The sequence below is a fragment of the Mauremys mutica genome, unplaced genomic scaffold (assembly GCF_020497125.1).
Source record: "Mauremys mutica isolate MM-2020 ecotype Southern unplaced genomic scaffold, ASM2049712v1 Super-Scaffold_100098, whole genome shotgun sequence".
NCBI lineage: Eukaryota > Metazoa > Chordata > Testudines > Geoemydidae > Mauremys > Mauremys mutica.
This window is the reverse complement of record NW_025423265.1, coordinates 284,264-298,944: the sequence shown is the minus strand read 5'-3', so window position 1 is coordinate 298,944 and position 14,681 is coordinate 284,264. Positions and strand designations below refer to the sequence as shown.

General features: G+C 44.8%; 1 pseudogene; it reads right to left on the bottom strand.

Moving 5' to 3' along the window:
- Positions 1 to 1,911: 1,911 nt before the first annotated feature.
- LOC123358856 lies at positions 1,912 to 13,239 on the bottom strand (annotated as a pseudogene).
- Between the last annotated feature and the right edge of the window lie 1,442 nt (positions 13,240 to 14,681).

Below are 14,681 nucleotides of genomic sequence, written 5' to 3'. Positions count from 1 at the left end.
GATCCTGGGCTGGGGATTAGGGTGCAGGAGGGGTGCAGGGTGCAGGCTTTGGGCTGGGGCAGGGGGTGGGTGTAGGGTGCAGGCTTTGGGATGGAGTTTGGGGTTGGGAAGGGGTGTGTGAGAAGGGGGAGGGGGTGCACCTTCTGGGGAGAGAGTTTGAGGATAGGAGGGAGTACAGGGGTGAGGGCTGTAGGGCTGAGGATGAGGGATTCATGATGCAGGAGGGGGCTCAGGGCTGGGGCAGAGGATTAGGGTGCAGGGGGGATGAGGGCTCTGGCTGGGGCAGAGGGTCTTTATGCAAATAAAGCATATAAAAGTGTTTCCTTGTTTATTTCCCTTTCATTTTCCAGGTGTGATTTTTGAAGATAGTCATGGAATTTTTTTTCTCCTGAACTGGTTGTGTCACTGAACTCTAATGAGGATATGCATGTATGTCACTCTGGGTTTGTCTACACTGCAATGTAAGCCCAAGGTTTTTGGGTCTGGAGTCAGCTGGCCCATGTTGGAGAACCCTGGGCTTGAGCATCTATACTGGTTCTTAACCCTACATTAAAACATTTCTAACCTAGGCTCAAATCTGGGGCTCTGGTGTCCACACTGCAGCATGTAGACCTGAGTCCAACCAACCCTAGCCCAGATTCCCCAACACCAGCCTGAAATGTGGCCGCTGTGGCCCTTTGAGCATGTTACAGTGTAGCAAAACTTTTCTGCCCACCCTTCTTGTTACAGGAAGTTTGAACAGCCCGCCAACACAGTGCCGAGGAGTGATTTTGGTCTGTGTGTGCCAAGCTACCAGAGCCAGCAACATGGAGAAGGCACCTTTTGAAGAAATCCTCTCGCTTGCACTTTCACTCCTGCATCAGAAAAAGGACAGAGCTTCCTGGAAGTGCTGGTGAACATTTGAGAGGACTTTTCTGCCCCACCAAAGGTACCTGATGGACTGTATGATGGAGCAGGAGGAGAAGGAGGACCCTGGCATGGCAGACTCACACTGGCCTATGCTGCTCAGTAGAACTGGCAGAGCTGCTGGTATTCCCTAGGTAGACTGGCACAGGGCCACAAGCACAGACTGGTGAGATCCCATCAGCCTGCAGACCTGGGATGCCCAGCACACAGTCCGGAGCTCATGCAGGAAAAAAAGGTGCTGCTCCTTTAAAAAACAAACAGTTTGAAAGAAAGAGAGAGAAAAGAAAATACCAAGCAGAAAGAACAGCCTTTCAAATACAGGCTATATTTACAGTCAGGCAATGTGAGAATTCCAAACAATTCAAGGATAGTGTAATAATCAGAACACAGAGAAGAGAGTGTCCAAAGTCTGCAAGAATAATTTAAGGCCTCAAACTAGTTTTTTTCATGAACAAAGGGACTGAGTTAAGAAAACACAATCACTTCCCATAATATTGAACAGTTTTATTCCCTCTCTCTCTACTTTCCTTACCCCCTTTCCCTGTCTTTCACCCTCCATTTCCTTCCAGCATCTCCCTCCCCAGTAAAGCCTCACGTTCCCTTTCCAGTCTTCAGCTTCTCCTCTCCCTACCATAGGCACCACCTTCTACTGGCGCCAGTGGGTGCTCAACCCCCCTCGGCCCCGGCCCCACCCCACCTCCACCCCTGCCCCTCATCCAACTCCTTCCCCAAATCTCCGTCCCCGCCCCTGCCTCCCTCCCAGAGCTTGCTACAGCTGTGTGGCGTCGGGAAGCACTGGGAGGTAGGCGGAGGAGTGGGGACGCGGCGTGCTCAGGGCAGGAGGAGGAGGTGAGTTGGGTGGGGGGTGAAGGGAGCTTGGCTTCCGGTGGGTGCAGAGCACCCGCTAATTTTTCCCTGTGGGTGCTCAAGTCCTGCGGCACCCACAGAGTCGGTGCCTATGCTCCCTACAACCCCCCATGACATCTTCTCTGTCTCCCCAATCCCCCTCTCTAGAACCACGGCAGTGTGTTTTAAACCATCTGAGCTGTCCCCAGGACAACAACTAGTTCAGTCCATTTCTGGTCCACAACCAGAGTGAACCCCAGTGGGATATTGCTACCTCCCCATCTCCAGGCCTCAGGGGCAGACTCTGAGCAGGACTCCAATCCCCACCCAGAAGAAGGGAAGGATTGTCTCCCCAGTGAAAGATGCTGACATGAAAGTAAAGATCAGGGTCTCATTACCAGTATCATAAAATGCCACCCACTCCGCTTCATAGTCCAGATAAACCCCAATCTTCCTAGGTCTCTCACTCAGGGGCATGGAAGTTTCTGGGGAGGTGAGAGCCCGGTACTAATCCCCACACCACTCTACAGCCCAGATCCCCTGCTCAGGGTTAAATCTGATCCCTCCCTTCCTCCTCATAGACTCTCTGGCAACACCCACAGCCCAAAACCCTCCATCTCCCACCTCCACCTCCCAGTAATGTCTCCCTGAGCTGAACCTCTCATAGCCCAGCAAACAGAAAGAATGGAATCGCTCAGGATTGTCCGGCACCTCCTGCCGTGCAATTCCACGCCTCACGCTTTTCCGATCCTCAGACACGATGAGCTGGGCATTTGCTGTGTTTGGATCCAGGGTCACATTCGCTGCAGTGGAAAGAGAGAATCATGATGCTAAAGGCAGAGCCAGAGGTGCAGGAATGAGCGACTGGCCCTCCCACTCCCCACGGGCCTTGCCCCCTGCTCCTTCTCCTCCCCCAAAGGCCCAGAAGCTGGAGCCTGACCGGGGAACCTGTGCAGCTGTGGGGAGCCGTGGGGTGGGGTGCGGGGCGAGAGCAGCCCCTGGCCCATGTCCCTGCCCCCCAGATGACCCCCCATCCAGGGCTGATGGAGGGTCTGTGGCTCTCCACAGCAGCTGCCCAGGTGTCTCTTACCATGGCCTGGTTGCAGCTCTTGGATTTAGACTGTTCTCAGTGGTAGAAGATGACAGAACAAGGAGTAATGGTCTCAAGTTGCAGAGGGGGAGGTTTAGGCTGGATATTAGGAAAAACTTTTTCACTAGTAGGGTGGTGAAGCACTGGAATGGGTTACCTAGGGAGGTGGTGGAATCTCCTTCCTTAGAGGTTTTTAAGGTCAGGCTTGACAAAGCCCTGGCTGGGATGATTTAGTTGGGTTTGGTCCTGCTTTGAGCAGGGGGTTGGACTAGATGACCTCCTGAGGTCCCTTCCAACCCTGAGATTCTATGATTCTATTCTATGATTCTTTGGCCCCTGAGGCCCTGTCCCCAGGACAGGCTGGAAGCTGGATCTGGGTCAGGGTAAGAGCCATGCGGGCAGCCGTGGGGAGCTGCAGACCCTCCACCTGCCCTGGTGGGGACCCAGGGGATGAGGACATGGGCCAGGGGTAGGGTGACCAGATGTCCTGATTTTATAGCGACAGTCTCGATTTTGGGGTCTTTTTCTTATACAGGCTCCTATTACCCCCACCCCCGTCCCAATTTTTCACATTTGCTGTCTGGTCACCCTAGCCAGGGGCTGCGCTCAACCCTCCTTCTGGAGCCGGCCCTGATCCCATCATACCATCCCCTCCATAAACTTATTAAGCTTAGCCTTGAAGCCAGATATGTCTTTTGCCCCCACTACTGCCCTTGGAAGGCTGTTCCAGAACTTCACTCCTCTGATGGTTAGAAACCTTCATCTAATTTCAAGTCTAAACTTCCTAGTGTCCAGTTTATATCCATTTGTTCTTGTGTCCACATTGGTACTAAGCTTAAATAATTCTTCTCCCTCCCTGATATTTATCCCTCTGATCTATTTATAAAGAGCAATCATATCTCCCCTCAGCAGAGTGCAGGACAGAGTCACAAACCCGAGCAGGAACAGGTCAGTAACACAAGCGAAAGGTCATCTGAGCCAGGTCTGAGATGCAGAATCTTTCCTCTCCTGCAGATGCCTCTCCCCAGAGAGGGGATCAGAGACTCAGGAACGCTGGGGAGCCCCAGCAGATTTTATTCCCATTTCTTTTTCATGAACAGAATCCCTGCTGTGCTCCTCCTTCCTAATATTTAAAGTCAGGTCACACCATAGCATGGTTTGATATACCCTAATTTCAGTTCCATGGGGAATAATGAAGGCCAGGTAGAAAGGGCTACCAGCCAAGAGGCCATCTCTCTAGAGTGAGGTGAGCTACCAGGAAAGGGCGTTAGGACAGTCTGAAGAAGCAGAGAGAGATTTTAGCACAAACAGTGGTTAAAGTGGAATAAAACACAATGGGTCGCTCTCACAACTAGAGTTGGTGACATTGTTAGGCCAAAACTTTTGTTGGTGAAAAATGCAGATTCAACAACACAAACATTTTCCAAATCCATGTCAATTTTGCCAAATTATTTGTTTAAGACAAATAAAAATACTCAAAAAAATCAGAATATTTTGTTTTGACTTTTTAAAAATGAAATATTTTGATTTTTTTGGTTGGGAACAATTTTTCATTTCAAAATTTCCCTTAATTTTATTTTTAATAAATAATAAATAAGTTTATAATGCTCAAAATAAAACATTTTGTTTAAATCATTTTTTTAACTTTCTAAAAATTTTCATTTCTGGTCTGACCCAAAACAAATTTGTCTTCATTTTTTTTGAAATTGCCAATGAACTGAAATATCCATTTTTCACCCAGGTCTCCTCACGACATTATCTAAGGAGGAAGGAGAAGATCATCTTCTGTTTTCAGCAGAGGAGAGGAAACTGCTATAGAATCAAACTTTAACAAAAACTGACAAAGTAGTCTTTTCCTCTGAAGACAAAACTCCCAGTGTAGCCTGATCACTAGGATAGCTGACAATAAAAATTCCTATCAAATCGTACATCAGGAATAAGGAGGTCTGTGTGGGGAAGGGGATGTGTTCACTGCTTAAATTTGTGCCAGGGCATGCCAGCATTGCGCCCCGGCATCTCTAGGCTTGGCAGTTTGTAGACCTGGTACCTCTGGGCTTGCTTCATCAATTATGAATGTAGGAAAAACGCTTGAGCCCCGGAACCTCTTTCATTACACATTAAGCACTGGATGTATATAAGAGCAGACCCATAGAGCAGCAGGTGAAACCGGTGTGGGAAGTTTTGTGCATCTTTGGCTTCTTCTCCCAGAACTGTGCAAATAACTGATTTTTAGGTTTACACCAAAAATAAATAAAAAATAATAATTTGGGGTCAACCAAAAATCTTAAAATGTGTTTGTTTTAGGTTGAATGGCGTGTATTGTTTGACCCAGTATCCTGTTTTCTGACAACTCCAGGTGCCCCAGAGGGAATGAACAGAACGGGCAATCGTCAAGTGACCCATCCTCTGTCACCCATTCCCAGCTTCTGGCAAAAAAGAAACTAAGTGATTTGCCCAATGTCACAGAGGAGAAGGGATCTGAACTGAAGCCTTCAGAATTCTAGGCTAACAGGCTAGCCACTGGGCTGTCCTTCCCCTATGAATGTGCACAGAACAACATCAGGACAGCATCCCATTCAAGTACTACCTGAGCATGTATTATCCAGAAAAATATTAATTCACTTCTCTCCATGTTCCCAAAGGAAGATTCCCCAGCAATACAGCTCATTTGAGGAACTACCTTCACCATTCAAATTTCAGCCAGAGAAACTATTGCATTATTTCCTATTTGTGTTTTGTGTTGTTTTAAACTATTTCTACAAAGAAAGGGAGCAAGGATCTCTCCAGAAAGTGAAATTTGGACATTAGCTAAATACAAATTTTACTTACTTGGACAAACTAGGACTTTTCTCCATTCTGAAACCAAGCAACTAAAATGAAGGTGAGCACTCATGTGAATAAGTTCATTGTTAAGATGAATCTGATTAATAAAAAAGGATGCATTACAGAAAAAGGGAGGGGGAGGGAAACGCTTACTGTTGAGATGAGTTCCTGTCTGCATCCTGAAAAACTTGCCCATACCGGTATTGCCCTGGCCTCTTCTTTTGTCATTCAGTGTTGAACGCATTCTAAACCAATATGCATTTCCTCACCTTTTGGGGGCGAAGCCAGACTTTAAGGCACCTGCTCCCCTACATGGTGTTAACTTCGCTTGTGCCAATCAGAAACGAACACAAACAGGTTTTGGGCCCCGTCCCCTATGACACTTCTATGATGTCATAGTGGGTACTTTATGGCCGGCCTGCCATGTGCAGGCAGGGAGAGGAGAAAGAAAAACGAATCCTGTGTATACCCGTGTATCCTGTGTATACCCGTGTATCCTGTGTATGCCCGTAACCGAGCCTGATCACCTCGAAGCGGTTCTCTCAGCTCACGTGTTTCAAACAGAGCTTCTACGTTTGCCGGTCGTTATGCGTTGGTTTGTATTTGTAAGTATCAGTTATTACTAAATGCTGCATCTTTGTTTATAAATATTGTTTGTTAGTAGATATTTTAGTCACTGTGTGTTTTAAGTTTCATTAACTCTATTAGCTAATCATCCACTGCTCCCTTACCCCTTGTAATTATCCCCAATAAAACTTTTAAATTGATTAAGTTTAGTGTGTGTGTGTGTGTGTGTCTGCAGTTTGCATCGTAACCCACACTCTCCTTGCATCCCTTACCAATATACTCTGTTGCCACGTGCAGCCTGGTAAATAACAGGCCTGCATTTTCTTTCGCCCCTGCGAGTCCGTGGCAATCTACACAGAAAAAGGGAGGGGGAGGGAAACGCTTACCAAGTTCTCTTTGAAGTCCACCTAAATAATAATAATAGTAATAATAATTAAAAAATCAGAAATAAAGATGTTATGGAAGAGCTTTTCTCCCAAGATTAAATTAAGCCCAACCCCTTCATCAAAACCATCTCATGCCAAGACTTTTTAATCAGTCTTGGGGAATGATTCCCTTCCAAACCATGGATAAGGCACCTCTGAAATCTTCCAGTATCAATTATTCTAGCCCTAGGTGGGGTTAAAGGCCACATCCTATACACAACCACTACACAGGGTGGGACGGGGTTGTAGGCAGTGAATTTATGTAATGTGATGATCACTGTAGACAAACTCCTTACCAACAGATAGTCTTGTATTTTTATCTTACTGTTAAATTGTTGTCTCGTATGTTACTATATTGTTGTATCTGATCTGGGACCCTAGTACAAAGTCAAGCCCTGCGTGTGTGTCTTGGAGTTGTTATTCGCAGCGTTTCAGTACATTTCTGTGATTCCACAGGAAGTACTACAATACCCCAGACTAGAGCTTGTCAAAACTCAGACCGTCTGTGTCACAGTTTCATTAGGTGGCTGAGAATGTGGACCAGCATATCTATTCAATACTCTCAGTTTTAATCACTATCTCACAATCTTTCTTGGTGACAAATCATTTGTTGTGTGTTCAGGGGCGGCTCTAGGATTTGCGCCGCCCCAAGCAGGGCGGCATGCCGCAGGGGGCGCTCTGGCGGTCGCCGGTCCCGCGGCTCCTGTGGACCTCCTGCAGATGTGCCTGCAGAGGGTCCACTGGTCCCGTGGCTCTGGTGGGCCTCCCGCAGGTATGCCTGCGGATGCTCGACTGGAGCCGCGGGACCAGCGGACCCTCCGCAGGCACATCTGCGGGAGGTCCACCGGAGCCGCCTGCCGCCCTCCCGCGGGACGTCGTCCCAAGTGCGCGCTTGGCGCGCTGGGGTCTGGAGCCGGCCCTGTGTGTGTTTGAATTCAGCCTGCAGTTCCTGTCTGGGGAGAAAAGTAGATGGACAATGTCATGAGAAGATGCAATCTACACAGAAATGAGAAAATATAACTTACTAATTTTTTCATTCAGTTCACCTTAAATAAAAAGAAAGGGAAAAGGCAATTAAAAATTCTCTTAGCATATATGGAAATGTATAGATCACTTTTCATTATAGTCATTCTGCTCACGTACATAGGCCTTGATTTATTTCAGTGGAAGTAATCACATACTTAAAGTTAACCATATGCAAGTGTGATGGCCGCCATCTTGGCTGATTCACCAGGGATTTAAGTGGGGACTTCCAGAGCTAAAAAAAAAGACCAAATTGCTGTAGATTTAGCAAGGGTCTGTAGCAGACTCATATTGTATGTAGAGCAGCATGCAGGCAGGCCTGTAACACATTCACCAGTGGGTTGTAAAGAGTGATGCTCGTACGCAATGTTAAGCATGCGAGTACTCCCATTGACTTCAGCAAGACCATCTGTGTGCTGAAAATGAAGCATAAGTTTAAGAATGTGTCGGCTCAGGGCTCCAATATAATTTTTTTAAGATTTACAGTTTTGCAGCGCAAGGTGTCTTTAGGTCTGATTATTAATTGTTAGAGCTGGTGAGAAAATAGTCTGTGTTTGGGGGGGGAGGGCATGTGACAATTTGGTTGACATTTTCCCTGCCCCTTTTTGGTCATTGGAAATAAAAATGATGATGATGAAAAATCAAAATTCAGAATACTTTGATTACTGTTCCTCCCAGCCCATCACCCTTTGATTGCACTGGGAGTGGCATGTGTGCAAGGAATGAAAGGACAGACCGTAACATTATTATCAAAGTCTGTTTTTATTCTGACGTACCATTTTATAGACAACGATTTGTTACAAACACCCCAATCCTGCAAATGACCGAGCTGCTGTGCCGTCTGAATAGCGGCCAAAGTTCGTGCATTTGATTTTCAAATTGACATTATTCCTTTAATTAAAAACAACAACAATTTAACTGTGTACAACTTCAACGGAGAGGTTAGATTGGGATAAAAATTGAACTTACTAATATTTTCAAGATGTGCCCCTAAAATAAAGCAAACAGAAATAAATACAAACTATTTAAGAGTTTTTTCAATGAACAAAGATTTATATTCTCCATTTTATATTGTCTAGATAATCGTTAATTACATTTCTGTCCATATTGTGGATTTTCTGGCTACAAGTGAAAATAAAAATTCAAAGGTTTACAGGTTTGAACTGTTTCTAGAAGTGGGACCCTGTTCTGCTTCTGGGAGTCTGAGGTGTGCAGAGATTGCAAGAGTAGGCCCTAGAATGGTAACTACTAACACCACTTGAACAGTTAATATTCATTCGGTTCTATAACTCAGTCTTTAGCCTTTCTACTTTCCTTATCCTTAATATGGATTGGTTTAACTTTCTTCTAAACTGGGACATCTCTCCATTATACCCTTTCCCCTCCTTCTGGCTCCAGTGTTGCCTCTCTCTCTTCCAAGTTGTAGCCACTTCTGCCAGGGGCGGCTCTAGGTTTTTGGCTGCCCCAAGCAGTCATGCGCGGGAGGCGCCCCCGAGCTGCGGGAGCAGCGGACCTCCCGCGGGCATGACTGCAGAGGGTCCACTGGTCGCGCGGCTCGGCTGGACCTCCCGCAGCTGCGGGCGGTTCGCAGGTCCGGCGGCTCTGGTTGAGCTGCCGCAGTCATGCCTGCGGGAGGTCCAGCCGAGCCGCGGGACCAGCGAACCATCCGCAGTCGTGCCTGCGGCAGGTCCGCTGCTCCCGGGGCTCCGGTGGACCTCCCGCAGGCATGACTGCGGCAGGTCCGCCGGCCCAGGCTGCCGCCCCCCCGGGAAAGGGCCGCCCCAGGCGGGTGCTTGCCCCGCTGGGCTCTGGAGCCGGCCCTGACTTCTGCTACCACTGACAACAGCCGAGCTCCATCCTCTTTGGAACCCTGCTTCAGGTACTTGAAGGCTGCTATCAAATCCCACCTCACTCTTCTCTTCTACAGACTAAACAAGCCCAGTTCCCTCAGCATCTCCTCATAGATCATGTGCCCCAGCTCTCGATCATTTTTGTTGCCCTCCGCTGGACTCTCTCCAATTTGTCCACATCCTTTCTATAGTGGGTCAGGGCAAAACTGGACACAGTACTCCAAATAACAATATCATAGCATCTGGAGGCTAATGCTGATATGGCTGAGGTAGGGGAGACATTTGTCATGCAATCTAGAGCCTTCATGTCATGTGAGTGGTTCAAAAGAGCCAGGAAGCAGCTGACGTCTTCCCCAGCACACGCAAGTCTCTAGCAGGATTTGAACTAGCATGGCCAGCTTCTGCACAGCCACTCTGCAGCCCACCGCAATGGGACCATGCAACAAATAAGGAGTGGGTGTGGCTAGAAAGCAGTGCCTGCTGGTAACCTCTGGCTGGTGGACAAGATTTATATTAGCTGCAGCCAGGTGGTATGGATTAGAATAGCCCATAGGCTGCTGTAATCTTAAACTGGGTGAATAACATGTTTTTCAGATCTCAGCAATTCCAAATAATTGGCGGGGAGTGGTGCATTTCAGGTTGAACCACAAAGATTTTTACTGAGTTACTCTCAGTGAATAAAAAGCTCAGTAAAAAATTAGTTCCAGCTTGACCAAAATATTTTGTCTGACCTGAAATGAAATGTCTTGTTCTGATTTCAAGCATCTTCTTAAAAAAATAAAGGCATTTTCAAAACAAAAAGTCACTTTGAATCAAAAACTCAATGTTTCATTTTGAAAATGTGAAACCAAAACGTTTCAATTTCTTCAGATTTTTTACACCCAAACAATTTGGAAAATTCAACATGAATTCTCAAAACATTTTAATGTCACTGAATTTCCTTTCCCCCCACTAAAAATAAAATTGGTTGAAAAATTCCACTCCTCTACTCTACTCTTCAGTAAGACTGGGGTCTGTGTAGAACTGGCCAGGGAGCCATTTCTGACTTCTCTGCCCAGGTGCTGCTGCAACTCTCAGTCAGCATTCTGAGTCAGTACCCCTGACTTCTAGTCACTTAAACATTTTTTCACATTGCTTCTTTACATCAAATCATTCACTGTATGTCTAATCTAAAGCTGCAGGAGTTTTGAGGGTAGAAAAATAAAATGATGTTATAATGGAAAGTAACACCCTCCAAAAAAAGTTTCGACTGGGGGAAATATAACTTACTAATTTCTTCATGGAGTTCACCTAAAAAGAGAGAGAAAGAAATCCACATAAATAATTAGACGCTTGTAATATTTTATCCGAGTGCATCCAGATTTAGGCCTGATCCTGCAAACACTTATTCATGTGTAGTAGTCCCACTGAATTGCGTAAAGTTACATATTGGCTTAAGTCTTTGCAATATCTGGGTTCAATTGTTATTACATGGGATTTTTCTTTACTGCCTAAAACTTAGATCTTTCATTAGAAGAAAAATAGAACTTACTGATATTGTCAAGGTGTTTCCCTAAAATAAAACAAAAACAAATACAAATTATATCATTCATTTAATATTTTCATTTAAATTATTTAAGAACTTTAAGTGAATAAAAATTTCAAGGATTTTTTTTTTCATTTTTAAATTAATTCCCAGTATCAAGATCATCAGTACTAACATTTTCTTTCGTGTTGCATTACCCTTATGGATTCACTACACATACAGATCAATCCTTTCAAAGGTTGACAGCTCTGAATTATTTGTAGGATTCAGGCCAATCCTGCTTCACAGACCCTAATCTCCTCTTGGCTTCACTGGTAATCGAGAGTACAAAGACAGCAGGATCAAATCCTAAAATGCGAATAGTTTGTTGATATGACTTGAGCCTTCAATATTTATTTGCTTTTCTAGCTAGGGAGGGTGTGAAATCTCCATCACTGGAGGTTTTTAAGAACAGGTCAGACAAACACTGTCAGGGACAGTCTAGGTATGCTTCACCCACATGTACCAAGGCAGGATGGGGGGAAATGGCAGGACTAGAAGACCTCTTGAGGTCCCTTCCAGTTCTGCATTTCTACAATTCTCTGGGTCTTTATCAGTGCTGTTGCTTTTACTATAAAGATTGATGGCAGTATTTTCCTAGCTCTGTTCCCATTGAAGTTAGTGGGAGTTTCACCACTGACTTCAGTAAGAGCAAATTTAGGCCAGTCCCAGGTGCTTTTGATAATGCCAATCTAATAGGTTTAGACTGTCCCTTGTATGCCACAACTCAATTACGTTATGGCCCAATTCAGGAAAGCACTTACATAAGAACGGCCGTACTGGGTCAGACCAAAGGTCCATCTAGCCCAGTATCCTGTCTACCGACAGTGGCCAATGCCAGGTGTCCCAGAGGGAGTGAACCTAACAGGAAATGATCAAGAGATCTCTCTCCTGCCATCCATCTCCATCCTCTGACGAACAGAGGCTAGGGACACCATTCCTTACCCATCCTGGCTAATAACCATTAATGGACTTAACCTCTATGAATTTATCCAGTTCTCTCTTAAACCCTGTTATAGTCCTAGCCTTCACAACCTCCTCAGGTAAGGAGTTCCACAGGTTGACTGTGCGCTGCGTGAAGAAGAACTTCCTTTTATTTGTTTTAAACCTGCTGCCTATTAATTTCATTTGGTGACCCCTAGTTCTTGTATTATAGGAATAAGTAAATAACTTTTCCTTATCCACTTTCTCCACACCACTCATGATTTTATATACCTCTATCATATCCCCCCTTAGTCTCCTCTTTTCCAAGCTGAAGAGTCCTAGCCTCTTTAATCTTTCCTCAAATGGGACCCTCGCCAAAACCCTAATCATTTTAGTTGCCCTTTTCTGAACCTTTTCTAGTGCTAGAATATCTTTTTTGAGATTAGGTGACCACATCTGTACACAGTATTCGAGATGTGGGCGTACCATGGATTTATATAAGGGCAATAATATATTCTCAGTCTTATTCTCTATCCCCTTTTTAATGATTCCTAACATCCTGTTTGCTTTTTTGACCACCTCCGCACACTGCGTGGACATCCTCAGAGAACTGTCCACGATGACTCCAAGATCTTTTTCCTGACTCATTGTAGCTAAATTAGCCCCCATCATATTGTATGTATAGTTGGGGTTATTTTTTCCAATGTGCATTACTTTACATTTATCCACATTAAATTTCATTTGCCACTTTGTTGCCCAATCACTTAGTTTTGTGAGATCTTTTGGAAGTTCTTCGCAGTCTGCTTTGGTCTTAACTGTCTTGAGCAGTTTGGTAAGCTTAAACACACTTAAGCATGTGTTTCAAGACTAAAGTTAAACACGTGCTTAGGTGCTATGCTGAATTGGGGCCTCGGCCTATAATCACTTGGATGCTACAGCGAACAATAAAACAGCATCAGAGTTTCTGTTGGAAACTTTATTTCTGTTCCCTTTCATGTTTCTTCCATTGCCTTTTGGTGACCTTAGTGCATAGTGAACCTTGGGGAGGGAGGGGGACTGCGCTGGAGAACAGAGTTAAAATCCTTAATGTGAGATGACTATTTACAGAAGGGAAAATGAGGAAAAAGCTAACTTACCCATTTCTGCCTGCAATCTCCCTACGGAAAGAAGAAAAAGCAAAACAGATACAAATAGCTATAATGCCCTGCTCCTGTCCAGGTGCCTACAGATACAGTTTTCATTATAAGCACAAAATTATTCACGCGCATTATTGTATATGTTTCCCCTAAGGTTACATGTCAGAAATGTGTTAGATATGCCCAATTTTGCAAATCTTTATGCACAGGAAGAGCATTATTCACATGTGTAATCCTGTGTAGGGTCGGGCTCTTAAAATTATTTTAAAAGCATTACTATTTTGATGGGTGGAATATGTTTTTGTCTACTCACTTGTTACTGAATTTTTTTCCATTTTTTTGTGCATTCCAAACTCCTAACAACTATTCTGGGAGTTATACATGTGGAAAGAATGAAAAACTAGACCTTAAAATCACTAATACTTTACTAACAATTTGAGGATATGGCTTGTTTTTCTATTTTTCTTGTTAACAGAATAAGAGCTGTTAGCAGCTGTGTAACTCAGTGAATTGTTGACTTTTCTGATCAGTGGCCAAACTGACCATTGCCCCCCCCCCAACGTTTGTTGTTTCAGTTTGTTTTTTCCTTCACAAAATGAGGAATGAAAAAAAAAACAGTTTGATTGAACAAACTGTTTTGAATATCAATTTGAATTGCTATTTTGAAACAAAATATCAATTCAGATTGACACTTTTGAAATGAAACATTGATTTGAATTCACATTTTTTAAACAAACCATTTTACCATTTCTGAATTCTTAAGTGTTTTCCATTGAAATTATTCAGTGAATTCAGCCCAAATTTGCAAATACTTTCAGGGCCCTGAAAAACATATTTCAGTGAATTTACACTCCCCCCCCCCAAAAAAAGAAAAGAAAAGAACACCCCCCCCAGACCAGCTGTACACCTTATGCCGAAGATTACAACTTGGGCAACACATTCCAGCATTTTTATAACAATAATTAATAATGATGTGGCTGAGGCAGAAGACTGGATTTTCTGCTACTCTGTGGGCCCCTTTGATGTCTAGACTAAAAAGCAATTGGATCTCCCAAGCCGAAGGCTTCCCTGGTGTGATGGAGTCCCTAGCAGGCCCGGGCCTGGTGTACTCAACTTCTCAACATTGTGCTAGGTGCTGTGATCCGAGCTTGGATTTTCCAGGTTTGAAGGGATCCAAGTTTCATTGACATTCAGTGGCAAGTGAGTGCCTAACTGCCTTAGGTGCTTTTGAAAATCCCAGACTTTAAATGTATTCACAGATCCTGGGGTGTCCTGTCATATCCCTACAGGTGAATTAAGCCTACAGTGCTCACTAGGGCTTTGTCTACACTACGCAGCTTTTAGCGACATGACTGTCGGCAAAGCCCTGTCGCTAAAAGTTGGGCAGCGTAGCTGCTGTTTGGTAGCTCTTTGGCTGACAAAATATTTCCACTCCCAATGAGCAGCGTTCGCTCTCTCCTGCCAACAACGTGCTGTTCACACTGGCACTTGTTGTGGCAAAACGTTTGTCTTTCGGGGGGGGAAAGA